This window comes from Cricetulus griseus, chromosome 2, assembly GCF_003668045.3.
Source record: "Cricetulus griseus strain 17A/GY chromosome 2, alternate assembly CriGri-PICRH-1.0, whole genome shotgun sequence".
Taxonomy (NCBI): domain Eukaryota; kingdom Metazoa; phylum Chordata; class Mammalia; order Rodentia; family Cricetidae; genus Cricetulus; species Cricetulus griseus.
The window spans coordinates 357,126,596-357,143,860 of NC_048595.1; the positions used below are offsets into that span (position 1 = coordinate 357,126,596).

Sequence of the window (17,265 nt, forward strand, 5' to 3'; positions counted from 1 at the left end):
CAGACTCACATAGCTGCATCCCTTAGTTTCAGAAGCTGACAAGCCACTGCTGTAATTCTCTCTCCCAGGTGCTTTAAACAGGGTGTCCACACTAACTCTCTCCTCACTTCTGGATGGCTCTTCACTCCACTCAATGCTGACTTACTCTTCCATTACTATCATGAAACTGTTCTTGAAGCCAGCCATGGCCTGGCTCCTCTGGAGTTCTCTTTTTGTCTCACTCAGAATGCTCAGGTTTATTTTTTACCTGCACATTCACATGAGCACACACACACATGCACACAAACACACACCATATAAACACACAGGAGAGAGAGAGAGAGAGAGAGAGAGAGAGAGAGAGAGAGAGAGAGAGAGAGAGAGAGAGAGAGAGACAGACAGAGAGAGAGAGAGAGAGAGAGAGAGAGAGAGAGAGAGAGGGGTCTGTGTTTTGCTTTGATTTTTTTAAAATCCTGGTTCTTCCTCTATTGAATATAGAAGTCTTTTGTGTGAATAAATAACTACTTACCTATTGACAACTTCTTTTGCATACCTAAGGAGAATTAGACTCCAAGTGAGTCTGTAATGGATCTCATGGTCTTCCTCCTGAAATGTCCTTCCTTTCTAAACCCCACCTTTCTGTGTTTTGTTCCCTTGCTCCCCTGTGTCATATGCAGCCACCCCTTGTCCAATGCACTTCATCCTGTTTGGACCAATAGCAGCATCTTCTAAATGGCATTTCTGCTGTTTCTACACTCAGGTTCCTGTTGCACAGTGCAACAAGAGAAATGTCTGTCGTTAACCTCTTTAGCAGTTGGTTGTCTAGCCATCTTGGGAGAAATCTCAATTCCTTTAAAAGAACTAAGTTCCCTTTTGATGCAGACCAGGCCTGCTTCTCTGTACTCATTTCATGTTTCTGGTCTGTCTCCTGCTACCTGTGTTCTTCACAGGCCTCCGAACGCTGCCAACACATCTGCCATCTGCATTCTGCTAAACGCTTGTGTCCACTGCACCTCATAGATGATTCTTACTGATACATCTCTAGCATTTTGGATAAAATGTTATGGTTTGGATCTTAAATTTCTTCCACATGCTAAAGGCATGGTGGCTAACTTGTGACACTCTTATGAGTAGTAGAATTTTTAGGTAATGGTGTCTAGTGAAGGCAGTTTGGTCCCCAGATACATGATCTTGAAGGTGATGTAGGAACTTGCCTCCCTTTTCTTGATCTCTACTTTGAAACCATCATGAGGTGAAAACATTTTCTTTGTCATATGGTCATGTGATGTCTCACTGTCTTGCGGCAGGCCCCATTGCAACAGAAGTAAGTAAGCAGGAACCAGAGTCTCTGAAAGGGTAGGCTAAAGTCCATCTTGCTCCTTTAAATTATCTGTCTAATCGCATTCCTGTTGCCATGATTAAATACCATGACAAACACAACACAGAGGAGAAATCTGACTCACAATTCCAGTTTACAATCCACTCTTTTGGGGATGTAAAAGTAGCAGGACCCTGAGGCAGCTGGTCACACTATATGCACAGTCAAGGGTGGAGAGCAATGAATCAGTGCCTGTGTGTCCCTGCTCCTCTGATCACTTCTCCATCACCGTCCCCTTCCTAGAGAGTGGTGGCACTCACAGTGAGCTGATCTTCCCACCTCAGTTTATCAAGAGAGTCACCCCCAGACAAGCCCACAGGCCAACTTAATCTATACATGCCTTATCGATAGTCTCCATGTAGCTGGATCTAGATGTATCAACTAGAAACAATTAAAACTAACCATGTTTATCTGAAGTATTTCACAGCCGTTGAAAAGTGACTGGCATAAATACCGTTTTTTTTTTTTGTGTGTGTGTGTTTTTCTTTTTTTATCTAAGGGGTTTCTTGGAATTCCAAACCCACCTATGTTTTTTTCCCTTTCTCTTCTTCCAGGTTTATTGGCACAGGTTTACATCCTGACTTTTTCATGTAATTTTTAAAAATCTAACATCCGCTGGGCTACATGCTACATGTGAGGAGGGCCTTTACTAGTCTCCTGTCTTTGCACTATGTATGAGCAGAGCGACCACGATGATGTTGATGAAAGAATAATTTTATTTTGCATGATACATGGGTTTAAATTAAAGAAGCCATAATTTCATCTTCTTGAGGGCCAGATTCTCTGTTGCCCCAGAAGCATTGATTTCTCCTCCCGGATATATGTAAAATATAGCTGTTTAAAATGTCCATACATGCGAATCTGTTTCAGGACAGTTTGCACCGTTTTACCATATAGCTTTAAAGATTAGTGAATAAATAGGCAGGCAGCACGGAGAGTCAGGAATAAATAATTCACCGCATCCCGAATGAATCATGCTATAGGAAAGCTGACGGAGTCATATTTTATTTATCTCTGTATTGAAAAAATCAATCTGTGAATTTCCAGAGTGGTTGGTCATGGTAGTAAGCATTTTGGCCCAGCATGTGTGAAGTGAGTGTTATTCTGAAGGAGACAGCTCAACACTAGGCCCTCATTTTTCAATGTCCTGATCACACTGGTGATATCCCTGCATTCACACACACGGCCGCAGCGTTAGCACATCTGTCCTTCTCTGTGTATTGCCAACCTGTGACTTAAGTAATTGCCCTGAAAGCCCAGCTGATGTTGGAGTGACATTGCCATTCACATTGAGTCCAACTCTGTCTCTCTGTTTGTCCTCCTCAAACACCCTGTCTGGGCAGCATTAAGTCTTCATGAGGTTATTGTTTTGTGCCTGTAAAACACCTGAGAACTGGTGTCCAACCCTCTGGATCAAAGGCTAAAACAATTCTGCTTTACAGACACTGTTCACCCAGCCCCTTGGACATCTGGTTTGGTGAAAGTATAAGTATGGGCAAGGGCAGCTCCACCCCTGCTTAGAGGAGCGCATCAGCAGGGACTGGTGTAATGCACTGTGCCTTGCATTTCTGCTGAGAGGTAGTTCCTCAGGTCCTGGCACTGAAGTCTGTGGTCAGTGTGATCTTATACATGTGGATCCAACTTTGTGATGGCATCAGTCAGACAAATAGAGAAAGCCTTGCATCACCAACACTGAAGACACCAGCTACAAGAACACCTTTGAAAAAAAAAAAAAAGCTGAGTTGATAAACACAAAAGAGATCATTTTCTTTACCACTCAAAGTGTGTCTTCTGTTCCACATCCTACGCCAGCCAGTGCTTTCCTACTGAGCTGTGTCTCTTTGGCTGTAACATTTAGCTCTTCCAAAGACATATCTGAAAATAGTGTAAGCCAAAGTCTTTTTACTGACAAAGGTAACTATAGGGAAAAGTAAACATATCCAACTTCCTATTTAATTGGCATGTCCTCTTTGTGGGAATAATTTTATTCTTGCTTCCCGCCCAATATTTTAACAATTCTGATTACCTGCTAACATGTGGGCTATCTGCATATGCAACATGAATATCTTCATGTATCCTGTTGCTATCTTCTCTCAGGCTTCTGGGGTGGGGGCGGGGCTCTGGGTTCAGCTTTATTGATGAGCTCATTCCCTTCTCCTAAGTGGATGGGGCTGTGAAATCAAGAGCCACTTGACAGTGGTCCTTAGCTGGGGAGGAAGCTGGCAGCACAGGACCTGAGTGGAGCCTGAGACAGCACAGGAAGAAGGGCTAAGTGCACAGCTAATGCAAGAGCCGTGGAGGAAATTGATGAATTAAGGAACTGGAGGGCACTCATTACAAAATAATGGCTGAAATTAGACTCGCAAATTTTGTCTTAATAAGGAGATGGGCTAAATATTTCATCTTAAGTTATTCTTCCTTCAAAATGCCCTTTACAAACTCCCATCTCAGCTTCTGTTAAAAATATCACTGCAGAACCAAGAGTTGCAATCTCACTTATGAGCATCACTGATGTTTCCTGTACAAATGGACAAAGTAATCACAACAGCCCAAGGCACAGAGGAGAGTTAAATGCTAAAGAGCAGGAGTTCTGAGATGATTTCTATTTTAATTTTTCAGACTACGATTCTGATTCTCAAAACAATAATCAAACTTGTCAAAAGGAATCATAACCCATAAAAAGTGAACAACCATGGATGGTGTAGTCAATTTTTATATTAGTAAGTATGAAAACCATTTCATCCTGATGGCAAAGTAAGTCTTGTGAGGACCCGGAACCTGGTACCCAGGCCAGGGTGTCAGGGGAGGGGAGGACTGGGTGGAGGTAGGGGGGTTGGGTTAGGCTTACTGGAAGACAAGTAGAGATTACTGCCACACAGAATAATGATAGTTTCTGGAAGATAAACAAAGATATATGTGAAAACTGAGCATGCTGGAGATTGACCTTAAACAGCCCTGAGAAGATGAAACCAGAGACGCTGAAGGCTTCTCCCAATTATCTGTTTTTCCTTTAGTTTTTCTGTTAAAAGCAAGATTTCTGCTACTTCTAATTCTGGCATTATAAACTATCTCTGTTAAAAGTGAAATAATAGCTTTCCTTTGTAAATAAAAATATCCGCTTGGTTAAAATATCAGAACTAGAGGAATGGATCCCATTGTTTGGTTCTTCAAAGATGGCCTGGTGTTGAGATTCTAGTAAGTGCCGTTCCTCCATTGAGGCCTTCTGCCCCCTCCCCCATTTCATGAATGTATTGCTACATTTTGTGTAATTCAGGAAGGTAGCATCTATCCAAAAAGATTATCTTGGTGAAACTCTGTCCTTTGTAAAGTCAATCAGAAATAAGACGGAGTTCTTTCAGTGGTATTCTGCAGTGTAGACAGGCCTTCCATTGGCACACTGGTCATCTTTGGTGATGACTGTCTCTGTGACAAAGTGACCTGGACGTTAGTCTTGGTGGCCTCCTTCTGGGATTGGAGTTTCTTACTCTGTTTTGTCATAAAGAGAAAATAAATCATGAGGCATGGAGTTGTCACCAATCCAGTGTATGAAGGGACATTGGTAGATCACCTTAAGCTATAGTGATTTTGAGGAAATAACTATATATATATATATATATATATATATATATATATATATTTCACTTCCTTGTGTACTTGGCTGTGTGGATAACATGCACACTGTTTTCTATTTGTGCCATTTTTAACCCTGTTATCTCATGATGGGGGTCCTCCCCTCCTCATCTTCTTGTCAGACCTCAGGGAATGAAGTAATTATTACTTCCTAGACTGAACAGACTTCCCAGGTCTTCTGCTACTTTCTGTAGTGTACACATCTTTTGTTCTGCTGTCCCTTCACTAGCTGTGACCTTGCTGGTAGTCACCTGGCATTTTCCCTCAGTATTTCTTAAATGAGCCTCTGCAGCTCACATGGACACCCAATTTATTTACATCTCATGTTTGTATTGTGCCATTATTACTGCTCTCCTATACAGCATGCTATTCCTTCCCCACCAGTAGACCCCAGTGAGTCAGGGGTGGACACGTACCTAAGCAGTTTTGCTGGACAGGTGTCTGCATCATGTCTCCTTTGATTCAGTGACACAGAACAATTATTCATTTGTGTAAAACAGCTTTTGAATACAGTGACCGAACTGTATGAGCTTAGTTCTAGTGTCAACCTGGCACTTTACACTGTCACTTTTGTTTTTAAGGGATAGGGCTTTAAAATTATACTCACTATACCTTTTATGATTAGTGGACAAAAAAAGAATAAATCAGTTCTGAAAAGTAGGAGAGGCATACTTTTTTCAAATGGAGCTTAGTGGGGGAACTCCATGATGGGTATAATGGTCTTTTGTTGATGGGCCAGCTATGAGTTGGGGGGAATCTCTGGTAATGCAGTCATATCAGCAGTTGTTTGCCAGTTGCTTTTCCTTGGTTCTCTCTAGTCTGCTCCTCCATGCTTGACCAAACTCTCCCTGTAAAACAAGTTCTAAGGTCCCTCCACATCCTGCCAGTAGAAGTTACAATTCTCTATTTATTCAATTGTCTGCCATTGTAATAAAATACCTAAGATAACCAGCTAATAAAGAAAAAAGGCTTATTTTAACTTTCAGTTTTAGAATTTCCAGTCTAGGATTAAGTTGGTCATTTCTTTCAGTGTTCTAGTGGGGATGCTTGGTGGCAATGGCAAAGAGAACATGTCAGAATAAATGGCTCACTTCATGGCTGGGGAACAAAAGAAAGACCAGGTCCCACTATCCTCTTCAGGGTATATACCCAGCAATATAAGGGTCTTATAAAGGAGCTATCACTTCCCCATAGTGTCACCTGGAAGACCAGGGCTTTATTGTATGGCCTCCTGTATATGTTTGGGGAGGGGAGGCATTCAGCATCTGAACTTCCAGCACTTGACAGAAGGTAGGTTTTGTGATTCCATAATACCATCCCGGATTAGAAGTCAAAGCAAAGAGAGATGCGGAGCACAGTGGGCAGATTGGAAAAGGGAAATGCAATCTGGCTAGGAAGAGAGCATATGAGAGGTGTGACCAAGGAGACTGTGGCCAGCACTAGGAAAGAGGGGCCACCTCAGTGCTTGCTCCCAGGGATCTTGTTCTAAAGGCATTTAAGAAGCTGCCAAGGCTGCAGCCCTCACAAGTTGAGTTGTTTAGAAGTGCAGAATTCTTTCAAAGACCTTCCAGGGAAGAATCTTCTCAAAGAAGAGTCCTGGATCCCCTCTGTGCTCAAAACTGTGGGATTCATTTCCTTGTGTTCAGCCAGAAAGGCAGCAAGGGGCCACTGCAGCCATTTATGAAGCATTATGCAGCCATTATGAAGACCCTATATAGCTTGGATAAACAATAAACCTTGATGTCACACATGCAAGACTGGTTTTGACAACATGCATTATGGATCTTGGTATCTGGTACTGAAATTTCCAGGCAGCCTTCAGGTTACACAGTGCACAAGTCAGAGTTCTACAGTCAACTGCTAATGTGGGAAGCTGTGAACAAGATGCCAAAGCTTCAGTAGGGAACTTTGGAAGTTAGACTTGCAGGAACAATGATTAGCTGCTGAGGGAAGCTTCAGGAAGTGCACAAAATCAGCTCAACAGAGAGGCCGCATGGATGGCAACCTGAAGAGTGACAAGATATGGATGCCCAAGCCCTTGTCAGACCACACCCTAGTATTCTTTGGGATGTTGTATCCCACCATTCTATCTTAGTAGTGCGTATGTTTCTGTAGGGGTTCACAGCTGAGTTTGCTTTGAATCCCCAAAGGGACTTTGGGCTGCTGAGCAAGGGTGGGGCAAGTAAGACTTTGACAACTCTTAAAGATTGGACTCAATGCATTTTGAGCTGTGGAATGGGCATGAAGTTTTGGGGACAGTGACAGAATGCTGCAGTTCTGACATGGAATATCTATCACTCAATATGCTAAACTGATTTGAAGGTGAGGTTTGGTTCCAGGGTAGCACTGCGAGGTTGGATGTGGAGCCTAGAGGAAGGGCGTCATGTCATGGGCGAGTTCGCTTCTTAGGAACTGTAGGATCCAGATCCCTTCATCTCTTGCTATTTAGTTGTTTTGTTTTCTGCTTGGTGGCCAGAAAGTGTCTTGCTTCATTCTTTGCCCCACTTCCTGCTCTACATTGCCATCCTGCACTTTTATCAGAGATCTGAAAGTTACAAGTCCACCTGATCATAGACTGGGGCCTCTTTTTTTTAATTAGTTCAAATTAGAAACAAGCTTCCTTCACATGTCAATACCTTATGGACTTATATGAGTTGACATCTGGTCAGGTTAAGGTTTAGACCTATAAGACTGTCCCAAACTTGACCATCAATTGCCAATCTCAAGTCTGAGTTGAATTCTCTCTTACATCTCTGGAAGCTGTAGATCAGAGTGTTGCGATAAATCTTTCTGTCAAAATCTGCCTGAGCCCCACTGCCACATGTGAGCTTTACAACAGCCGCCTGCCCGAGTTAGGCCCAAATGAATACACAGAGAGACTTGTATTAGTTACAATGCTGCTTGGCCAATGACTAGGATTCTCATCTGTTAGCTCAGTCTCAATTATCATGCATCTATATATTTTATAAGACTTATCTTATCGGACGCCTTATTGGTGTCCCTCCTAGCTGGTGATCACATTGTGCTGCTGAAGCAGGAGCCGAGGGGAAAAGAGAGCCCTTCCTGTTTCTCTTTCGCTTAAGTATGAGTCTCCTTGTTATGTCACTTCCTGCCTGGTTCAGCTTCTCTACTACATTTCCCAGAATCCTCTTTGACTCCTACTTCCATCTAACTTGCTGTCTCATTGGCCAAACAGTATTTTATTCAATAATCAATAAGATAAACATACACAGTAGTACATTCCCCATCATCAGAGATTTCCAAACCCTTCCCTGAGATGCAATCTCAGGAATTTGCAAGAATTGCTCGTAAACTCAGGAAACGCCTGAGTTTGATTAGGTGGTCAATAAGATGAGACATGAGCACAGGTGGTGTAAAAGACAAGACATATTGGAAAGGATGCAAAGTCAGTGCCTCTGAGGGTCACTGCAGAGTTAGTTCTCTGAGCTCTTTCCTCTTATGTTTTAATACAGGTCTCATTCTCCAGAGATGATTAATTATCTCACTGGTCCTTCGTAGTCAGGTCAGCCTTTAACCCCTCCTCCTCACTGAAGATCAGAGAGAGGGGATGAAATTTCAGTCCTCTAACCACATGGCTGGCCCCTGTGGAAGCAGTTTCATCTTGAGCTATCCAAGACCTCCAGATTCCAGTCTTCTTGTTAATATACATGAAGACACTTGTGATTCTAGAGAGCCCAGTGGCTTTAAGAGCCACATGCCAGGATGTGGGGACAGAGATGAGGCACATACATTTCTGGTTATGTGACAGATGCTCACAGCAGAGCAGTGAGGTAGGAATGATTAGCTCTGTTTGTCTTTCAGCCAAGGACACCAAGGTTCTGAAGGTCAAGCAAATTCCTGAAGTGAAATAATGAAATGGAAAAGGAATAATTAGAACTGTCACCAAGGCCTGGCCCTTTCTCAACAGCAGGTGGAGAGCAAAGGACCAGTCACACATGTGTGCCCAAAGACATCTGCGTACACCTTTTGCAAGTACTGTCTCCATGATGTTCTCCAGGTCCAGCTTGGCTTCCAAAGCTGCAGGGAAAAAAAACTCTGCAGTTTTTTCAGGTATCTCAGCTCTCTGGAAAAATACTAACCTTGCCTTGTACTGTGTGGCCTTGTAATGAAAGGAGAAGACAATTCCCAGAGAACATTGTGGGCTGTTGCCTCCAAGCTCTGTGACTCTTGTTTTGTAGAGTCCCCTGCACCCTCCCTGCCTTGTCACAGTGCTACTTAGATGAATGCAGCTGAGGTTTCTTCTGTCTCCTCATCCACCTTGCTACCTGGTTTCTGTCCCTACTCTGGCAGTAGTTCTGTCCCAACCACTCAGCTCTCTTCCTCTAAGGACAGAAGCCACAGCACAGCCTTCCAAGATGGTTCATTCACCACTGCAAACCAGTGCCTGCTTTCCTTTTCCACTTCCTTGGCTTTGAGTGTTCTGAAGCTTTTTGCTTTCCATGGAGGATGTGGAAAAGGGCGGTCACGTTTAATATTGTTGCCTCTGTTCAACAACGTGTTCATTGTTTCAAACTTATAAGTCATCTTTTGATTTTACTATTGTCAATGCAACCCCAGTTCTTCCAAACATAGATTTTGTTTATTTTCCCCGAAGAAGTTAGTTGGAGAGCAAATTATCCTTTAACAGGGACATAACTTACTGGAAACCAAAGCTAGGGTGATCTGACTTTCAGAAAAAGATCAGTAGCACTTTCTTCAAGTCTCCCTCTCTTGTCAAGTCTCCCTAAAGTCAAACCTCATGTTTGTTCTGGGTCTTTTCCCCTGAGTAGCTAAAGCAGAGGGATGTTCCAGGGTGTGTGCCTCCATGCCTGCTGATGGATAAATGCCCTGCTTAATAGACCAGTAAAAGCAAGTCACCAGGCAGAAGGCTTTAAATTCATTGTGTTCTGTAAAATTCCTTCATTTGGAGTGTTTGTCAAGATAATCAAAGCTTTCATAGGAAATAATGCTCTACTCCCTCACTTTTGGTCAAAGTCTCAGCTCAAGAGCTGTGCCCCCTCCACAACCTCCTTTGACATTGATGACACAGGTGATTTCTGTTACTCCCATGCCAGCTCCCTGTGGTGACAAAAAATAACCATGGATGAACTGGAATAAATGCATTTTAAGTTCACCCAGTGCATCCATGGTCTAGACACAGTCTTGTGTATCCTTTTATGTAACAGAGAAGGATGGGGTTTCTTGAACTTGGTGCTGTTCATGATTTCGTTTTGCTGAGAGGTCTGTCTTGTGTGTCACACATGTTTGGCATTATTCACTGGTGGTGTTGGCACCATTTCTAGAAATGCCAATCAAAGACGACTGTAGACAACTATTGAATAAACTTGGGGCATGCTCATCTGAGGGGAGAGAGAGAGAGAGAGAGAGAGAGAGAGAGAGAGAGAGAGAGAGAGAGAGAGAGAGAGAGAGAGAGGAGAGTGGGTTAGAAGTGAAAATGACTTTGGTGAGCCTTTCATTCTGTTCCTCATGTAAAGCAGATAAGACAAAACCCTGATTCAGTGTGTCTAAGTTCTGATGTCATTCTGTATCAGGATACTAAGTTACAAGGTCTCATCGATAAGTTCTAGTCCCTGCTGTGAGAGCTCATGATGCTGTCGGGGAAGCAGGCAAATGGATGGATAATCATGGGTCAGCAGGAATTACAAAGACACACTTCATCCTGCTGCTGACATCATGGGGACCAACTTTTACAATCATAGTTTGCACTGTACCTTTTACCGTTGAGATGGCTTCTTTGGAGTCCTGCAGGCACAGGTTTGTTTTAAATGGGACATGGCAGAGGCAACCCACTCATCTACCCTTTGTGGTACTTGCTTAGGCTGATGGATTCAGCTAAGATTTTTACACATTCAGGTTCTCCTTGATATTTACAGAAAGATTTGCCTCCACCAGGAAGCTGTTCTGGGTTGCTATCTACTCAATGCCCACTGGAAAGTACACAGTCTTTTTTCATAGTTTGTGGCTCTAGGGCATGATGCATGGCTTAGTCCCACGTCTCATCCAGTGGTCATATTACTCACATGCATTGTGCAATATATGAAGATAGAAATCAGGTGTTATGCTAGATTTTTGGATGAAAGGAGTTGTTATTTGAATATTTCTATAGACTTGCATGGAAGACTTTCTATAGAGTGAGGCATGGAAGAAAAACTCAGATCTCAACAAAGGCAAGTGGAAGGCCATATTTAAAAAACAAAGCTACAAGCTGAGAAGTGCTTATAACTGAGGAATGTTGTTTTTCCTTCCTCATGTATTGCTTCTAATGTTTCAAAACACTAAATCACACTTACTTCCCTGAATTTCCAAGTCTTGGGATTACTGGGTCTCTTGGCTCCTAGCAGTTACTGGCCATGGGTCTCCATCCCCATTGCATGGTCAGGGGCTCTGTCTGGGAACCTGACATTGTAGCATCCTGCACTGTTGCAAGGCCATCAGATTCGTGGATTCTCAATTATCATGTGAGTGAGTGGTATAACATTTAAGCAAGGGGAAGATGCCCTTGAGGAAAAGCTTCTGTCTGTTTCCTTTTCCTTGGGGGACAATGAAAAGGCCAAAGTGTTACAGAAAGGCATTCATCTACTGTATTATCCTGTTTCCCAAATAAAGGATAAAATAGGACATCAGCTCTCCTTCTTGTGCTCCTTACAATGAGGCAACGAATTACCAATTTACACGTTAGAGTTTACAGTATTTTTGTCAGTGAATGGGACTTCTTTGGACTTCAGCTAAAGGTCAATATGCTGATTAGAACACTGAAGCATGAAATAGATGGGGTCTAACAGGAAGTTGGATGGTGTAGCCATACACAGACACAGCAATGTTATTCTTTTACCAGATGTTACCTAGAAACAAAGGGTTCAGGAATTTCCTGTTCTCAGAGAAGGTGCACGATAGGACTCTTTTGCCCTTTGAACAAAGATTTTAGTTAAATGCAGCCCCTCTGGTGCTGCGCCTATATGTGTGTGTGTGTGTGTGTGTGTGTGTGTGTGTGTGTGTGTGTGTGTATGAGGGAGTGTGTGTGATTTTACTTAACCTTTACCACACCGTATGAAATAAGTGTTGAATTCTGTTTTATATTTTTTTCTTTGTGGTGTTAGACTTGAACTCTAGGCAATATGTATGTTAGATAAGAGCTCTATCACTGAGCCACACTAGCCTGTACAGTTACCCTATTTTAATGGTGAGCAAGACAAGGTCCTTCTTGCCTAGAGTCTTGTTTTTCTGTTTTAAGGCCCTGACTTTATTTTAAACCTATAAAACTTAGCTTTAATCGGATATGACTTACATACCATGCATGTCCACTAAGTTCAGTATATACTACGGGGGGGGGGTAGGAGGGAGTGGGGGAGTGGGGAATATTCAGGCTTTATGTTTGTGTCACCACCATCTATCTTTAGACACTTCTATCACCCAGGAAGCACCTCTAGTGTTTTTTTAAGGGTTTTATTTGTTTGTTTGTTTTGTTCTTATTGTTACAAAATTCCTAGGATGTAGGAAAAAAGAGATGGGGATGAAAAATTAGATTAAGTAAAAAGTTAGTAAACTACTTGATACTGAGGAAATTGTGAAAAAGAAGAGTCACAAACTGGAATGTTATGTAAAGACGGTGAAGAGAAAGGTTGAGAAATTGTGCAAATCAAAGGAGTTGGTGAAATGCTAGCAACGTATTGCTCTGCGTCTCAGTATGTTATCACCATGGGTCTCAACATGTTCTCTCCATGAATGTCAGCATGTTCTCACCTTGAGTGTAATAATAACTCTTACCGCCAGCTGCCTGAGTTCTGCCACTGCTTCAGGGCTCCCAAGTAACGCACAGAGATCTATATTTGGTACAATGCTGCTGGCCAATGACTAGGATTTCTTATTTTCTAGCTCTGTCTTAAGTATCAACCATAACTATAAATCCATTTATTTTTATAAGGACTTATTTTACAGAGGACACCAGATATGTGCGTCCTCTCTTCCTGGAATCACATGATGACCTTCCCTACTACATTTTCCAGAATCCTCCTTCTTTCCTACTCCCGCCTAACTTGCTTCCCTATTGGCCAAGAGTGCTTTATTTATCAACCAATAAGACTAACATATACACAGAAGGATTTCCCCCATCACATGAGCCTCAGCATGCTCTCACCAGGAATCTCAACATGCTCTCACCATGGATCTACATCTTCTCACCATGATGAGAAGAAGAGACTGACCCATGCCTAGCTGTCTTTATCTTGCATTTGATTCTGTTGCCAAGTATGTGGTCGATTTTAGAGAAGGTTCCATGTGGCACTGAGAAGAATGTAAATTGTTTTGTATTTGGATGGAATGTTCTATAGATATCTGTTAAGTTCAATTGCACCATAACTTCTATTAGTTCCTTTATTTCTTTGTTAAGTTTCTGTCTGGTGTTCCTGTCTAGTGGTGAGAGTGGGCTGTTGAAGTCTCACACTATAAGTGTGTGTGGTTTTATGTGTGATTTGAGTTTTAGTAATGTTTCTTTTACAAACGTGGATGCCTTTGTATTTGGGACATAAATGTTCAGAATTGAGACTTCATCCTGATGGATTTCTCCTGTGATGAGTAGGAAGTGACCTCCTTCATCTCTTTTGATTGATTTTAGTTTAAAGTCCAGATTGTTGGATATTAGGATTGCTACCCCCCTTTAATTCTTAGGTACCATATGTCTTTGAAGTTGAGGTGTGTTTCTTGTATGCAGCAGAAGGAAGGATTCTGTCTTCTTATCCATTCTGCTAATCTGTGTCTTTTTATAGGCAAGTTAAGACCATTAATGTTGATGGATATTAATGACCATTGATTGTTCATTCTTGTTTGTTTTTGATTTGGTGATGGTGGTGAAATTATGTGTGGGATTCTATCCATTTTTCCTTTTGACTGTTGGCAAAGTGGGGTTATCTATTGCCTACATTTTTCTGGTTGTAGTTAACTTCCTTGGGTTGCAGTTTTCCTTCCAGAACTTTCTGTAGGGCTGGATTGGTGGATATGTAATATTTGAATCTGGTTTTGTCATGGAATATCTTGTTTTCTCCATCTATATTGATTAAAAGCTTTGCTTGATATAGAAGTCTGGGCTGGCAATCATGGTCTCTTAGTGTAGGTAGAATATCCAGGACCTTCTGGCTTTCATAGTTTCCATGGAAAAGTCAGGTGTGATTCTGATAGGTTTGCCTTTATAGGTTACCCGACATTTTTCCTTCTGTATGTTTGGTGTTTTGATTATTATGTGGCAATGAGACCTTTTATTTGGTTCAGTCTATTTGGTGTTCTGTAGGCTTCTTGTATTTTCATTGGCATGCCTTTCTTTAGGTTGGGAAAGTTTTCTTCTATGATTTTGTTGAATATGTTTTCTGCGCCTTTGGGTTGGATTTCTTCACCTTATTCTATACCCATTATTCTTAGGTTTGGTCTTTTCACGGTGTCCCATATTTCCTGGATATTTTGTGTTAGGGATTTGTTGGACTTAAGATTTTCTTTGGTTGATGAATCTATTTCCGCTAGTGTGTCTTCAACTCCTGAGATTCTCTCTTCCATCTCTTGTATTCTGTTGGTTATGCTTGCGTCTGCAGTTCCTGATCGTTTACCTAGCTTTTCTATTTCCAGCATCCCCTCAGATTGTGCTTTCTTTATTTTTTCTATTTCAGTTTTTAGGTCTTGAACTGTTTACTTGAGAGGTTTGTTGGTATCTTGTATTTTTTTGGTTAGTTTTTTCTTCCATTTCTTTAAGGGATTTTTCTCACGTCCTCTTTGAGGTCCTCTATCATTTTCCTGAAGATGTTTATAATGTCATTCTCTTCTGGTTCATCTGCATTGTGATGTTCAGGTCTTGCTGTTGTATGGTTCCCCTCTCCAGTGGTGTCATATTGTATTTTCTGCTGTTGAATGTGCTTTTACCTTGTCCACTTCTCATCCTTTCTTCTGGTGGGAGTAGCAGGAGTCTCTTCCTCTCCTGGTGGGTATGGGACCAAGGTTCCCTTCTGGTAGATGTAAACAGATCCAATACTCTGATGTTTGTCCTCGTGGATGGAGCTGGAACTGCCACTGGGGCCTCAGGAGTGTTTGGTGTGTTGGATTCTGCCCCCAAATTCAGATCCCGTGAGCAGATCGCTGGCGTCAGATGACTCTGAGCAGTGACGCTGAACGGGAACTGGAAACAGCCCCTGGCCTACCTGGGCCTGTGGATGGAGGCAGAGCTGCCACCAGGGCCTCGGTGTGTCGGTTTCCACAAGTGAGTTCGGATCCGGTGAGCAGATCGCTGGCTTCAGATGACTCTCTTGCATTTGATTCTGAAGTTGGAAGAGTTTTGACTCTCTGTGTGTCTGTGGCCAGCATGGTGGCTGTTGTGTGCTTTGTAGCTAGAGAATTTGTTTCCAGGTGGTGCCTCTACCCCATGACTAATACCTTGAAGCTTCTGAGCACACAATGCCACTTCCACTGGCCCAGGGCCTCTCCATGTAGCTTGAGCTGAGTTCAGGGAAGTCAGACTTGTTAACTGCTGTGGTTAACAAAAGCTAGGAAATTCACATTGATTACACAGGGACAGCCTTTGCTTGGGGGTAGTCACAGGGTCATTCTTGCCATGCATTGTTGTCCAAAATGTGTCCCCTTACTGACAGGGGTAGGGAAATGATTGCCACTCCATGGTTACAAGAGCCATGTGACAGAAGAGCACCTAGGTTGGGACTCACCACTTTTGCTCACCCTTGGAGAAAAGAGAAGAAGCAAGATTGAACTAAGCAGAAGATGTCTCTGAGCCATCCCATCGCACCCAGAGCCTGGCATTCTTGTGCTTGTGCTATGGTAAATGCTAAGGACTCAAGCTCTGATTGATAGTGGAAACCCTTCAGCACTTGCCTACTTACGTCCTACTTCCTAGCAAGAAAAACCTTATTGTTTGCCCAGCAGTGTCTTTCCAAATACTTCCTTCTTCTCCACAAGTCTACAGCAGCTTCCTCAAGGAACTGTCTCTTATCCATCCTGCTAAGTTTGACTCAGGGTTACTTTCCTGGAAGCTTCCCCTGTTGGCCCCAGCAAAGGAAATGCCTCCACTCAATAAGCAGCATACTCATTTTCTCTATGAGTATACCTAGTCTTCTGGTCTCCTGAGAACTGGAATTTTTTCACAAACTTAGTTTTTTTCTACGGCATCTGATAAATGCACACTGAATGGTTGCATGTATTTTAGTTCTTAAGGGGATGCGTGTGCAAACATTCTATGGGTGCTTTTACATTGGTGGTGGTGTTCCGTAGTGTGACTTCTCAGACCTTGAACATGAGGTAGATGCCACAGGATCATCACTCTGCTTCATAGACTATGTCTTTTCTCTGGAACTCAGCCTCTTTGTGGTCTTCTTCCACTGATTCAGTCTCCAGGACTCTAATTAGGGAAGTAGAACAAGTTCTGAGAACATAAGTTTTTTTCTCTAATAACTGTCTTAGGTCTTAGTTCCTTTTTATTTATTTATTGGATATAACAAAATGCCCAAGATTGAGTACTTTATTAAGAAAACACTGAGCTCATACTTTTGGAGGTTGAAACTCCTGATCAGGAGGCCGTGAAGGTAAATAGTATCACATGAGTGTGAGAATTAGCAAAAGAGATCACAGGGCCAGCCTTCCTTTTCTTATAACTGCTCTCGCTCAGGCAAGCTGGCTGGGTAAGACACATATTATTCCTCTGGGAGTATGGCTTCCTTTTTACAAAACTGCTTTAATATGCTTTTTTGACATTACAATACAATTACATCATTTCCTCCTTCCACTTCCTCCCTCCAAGGCCCTCCCATATACCCTCCTTACTTTGCTTTCAATTCATTGCCGCTTTTATTAATTATTGTTATATGCATATATATATGTATATATACATTTATGTTCCTGGGTGTGTACATAATTACACACTGCTCAGTCTTCCTCTTATAAAATATCCAGCACAGGAAACCTGTACCGATAGCTATTGTCCAGTGCCATTCACATAGAATGCTACTCAGGTGCTTATGAACTGAAGTGCTTGGTTGTGGGACCACTTCTTAGCCTCTAATATTTTTCCTACTACATTATGTTGCATTCCCATAGGCAAGAGACAAAAGCACTGTGAAAATCCCACAGAAGAGGCTATCTGCCTTCTGCTGTCACTCCTTATTTCCAAGGGCACTGTCCTTCCCCCTAATATCATAAATACTCAGTGCAGTGCATGGTCCGCATGGACTGAGACAGTAAGATAGCTTCCATCTGTGGAAATTCTGTGGAAAAAG

At 42.3% G+C, this 17,265-nt stretch overlaps 1 protein-coding gene and 1 long non-coding RNA gene across 3 annotated transcripts in view; one reads left to right on the forward strand and one right to left on the reverse strand.

Annotated features, from left to right (window-relative positions):
* Marchf11 (membrane associated ring-CH-type finger 11) overlaps nucleotides 1-17,265 on the forward strand; it is a 119,470-nt gene that overhangs the window by 72,761 nt on the left and 29,444 nt on the right. The gene's annotated exons all lie outside the window — the stretch shown is intronic.
* Nucleotides 2,051-4,941, reverse strand: LOC113833948. Its single transcript, XR_003482123.2, has 2 exons — nucleotides 3,384-4,941; nucleotides 2,051-3,074 (listed from the first exon to the last, which is right to left on the reverse strand). It is a non-coding gene; the product is annotated as an uncharacterized LOC113833948 (long non-coding RNA).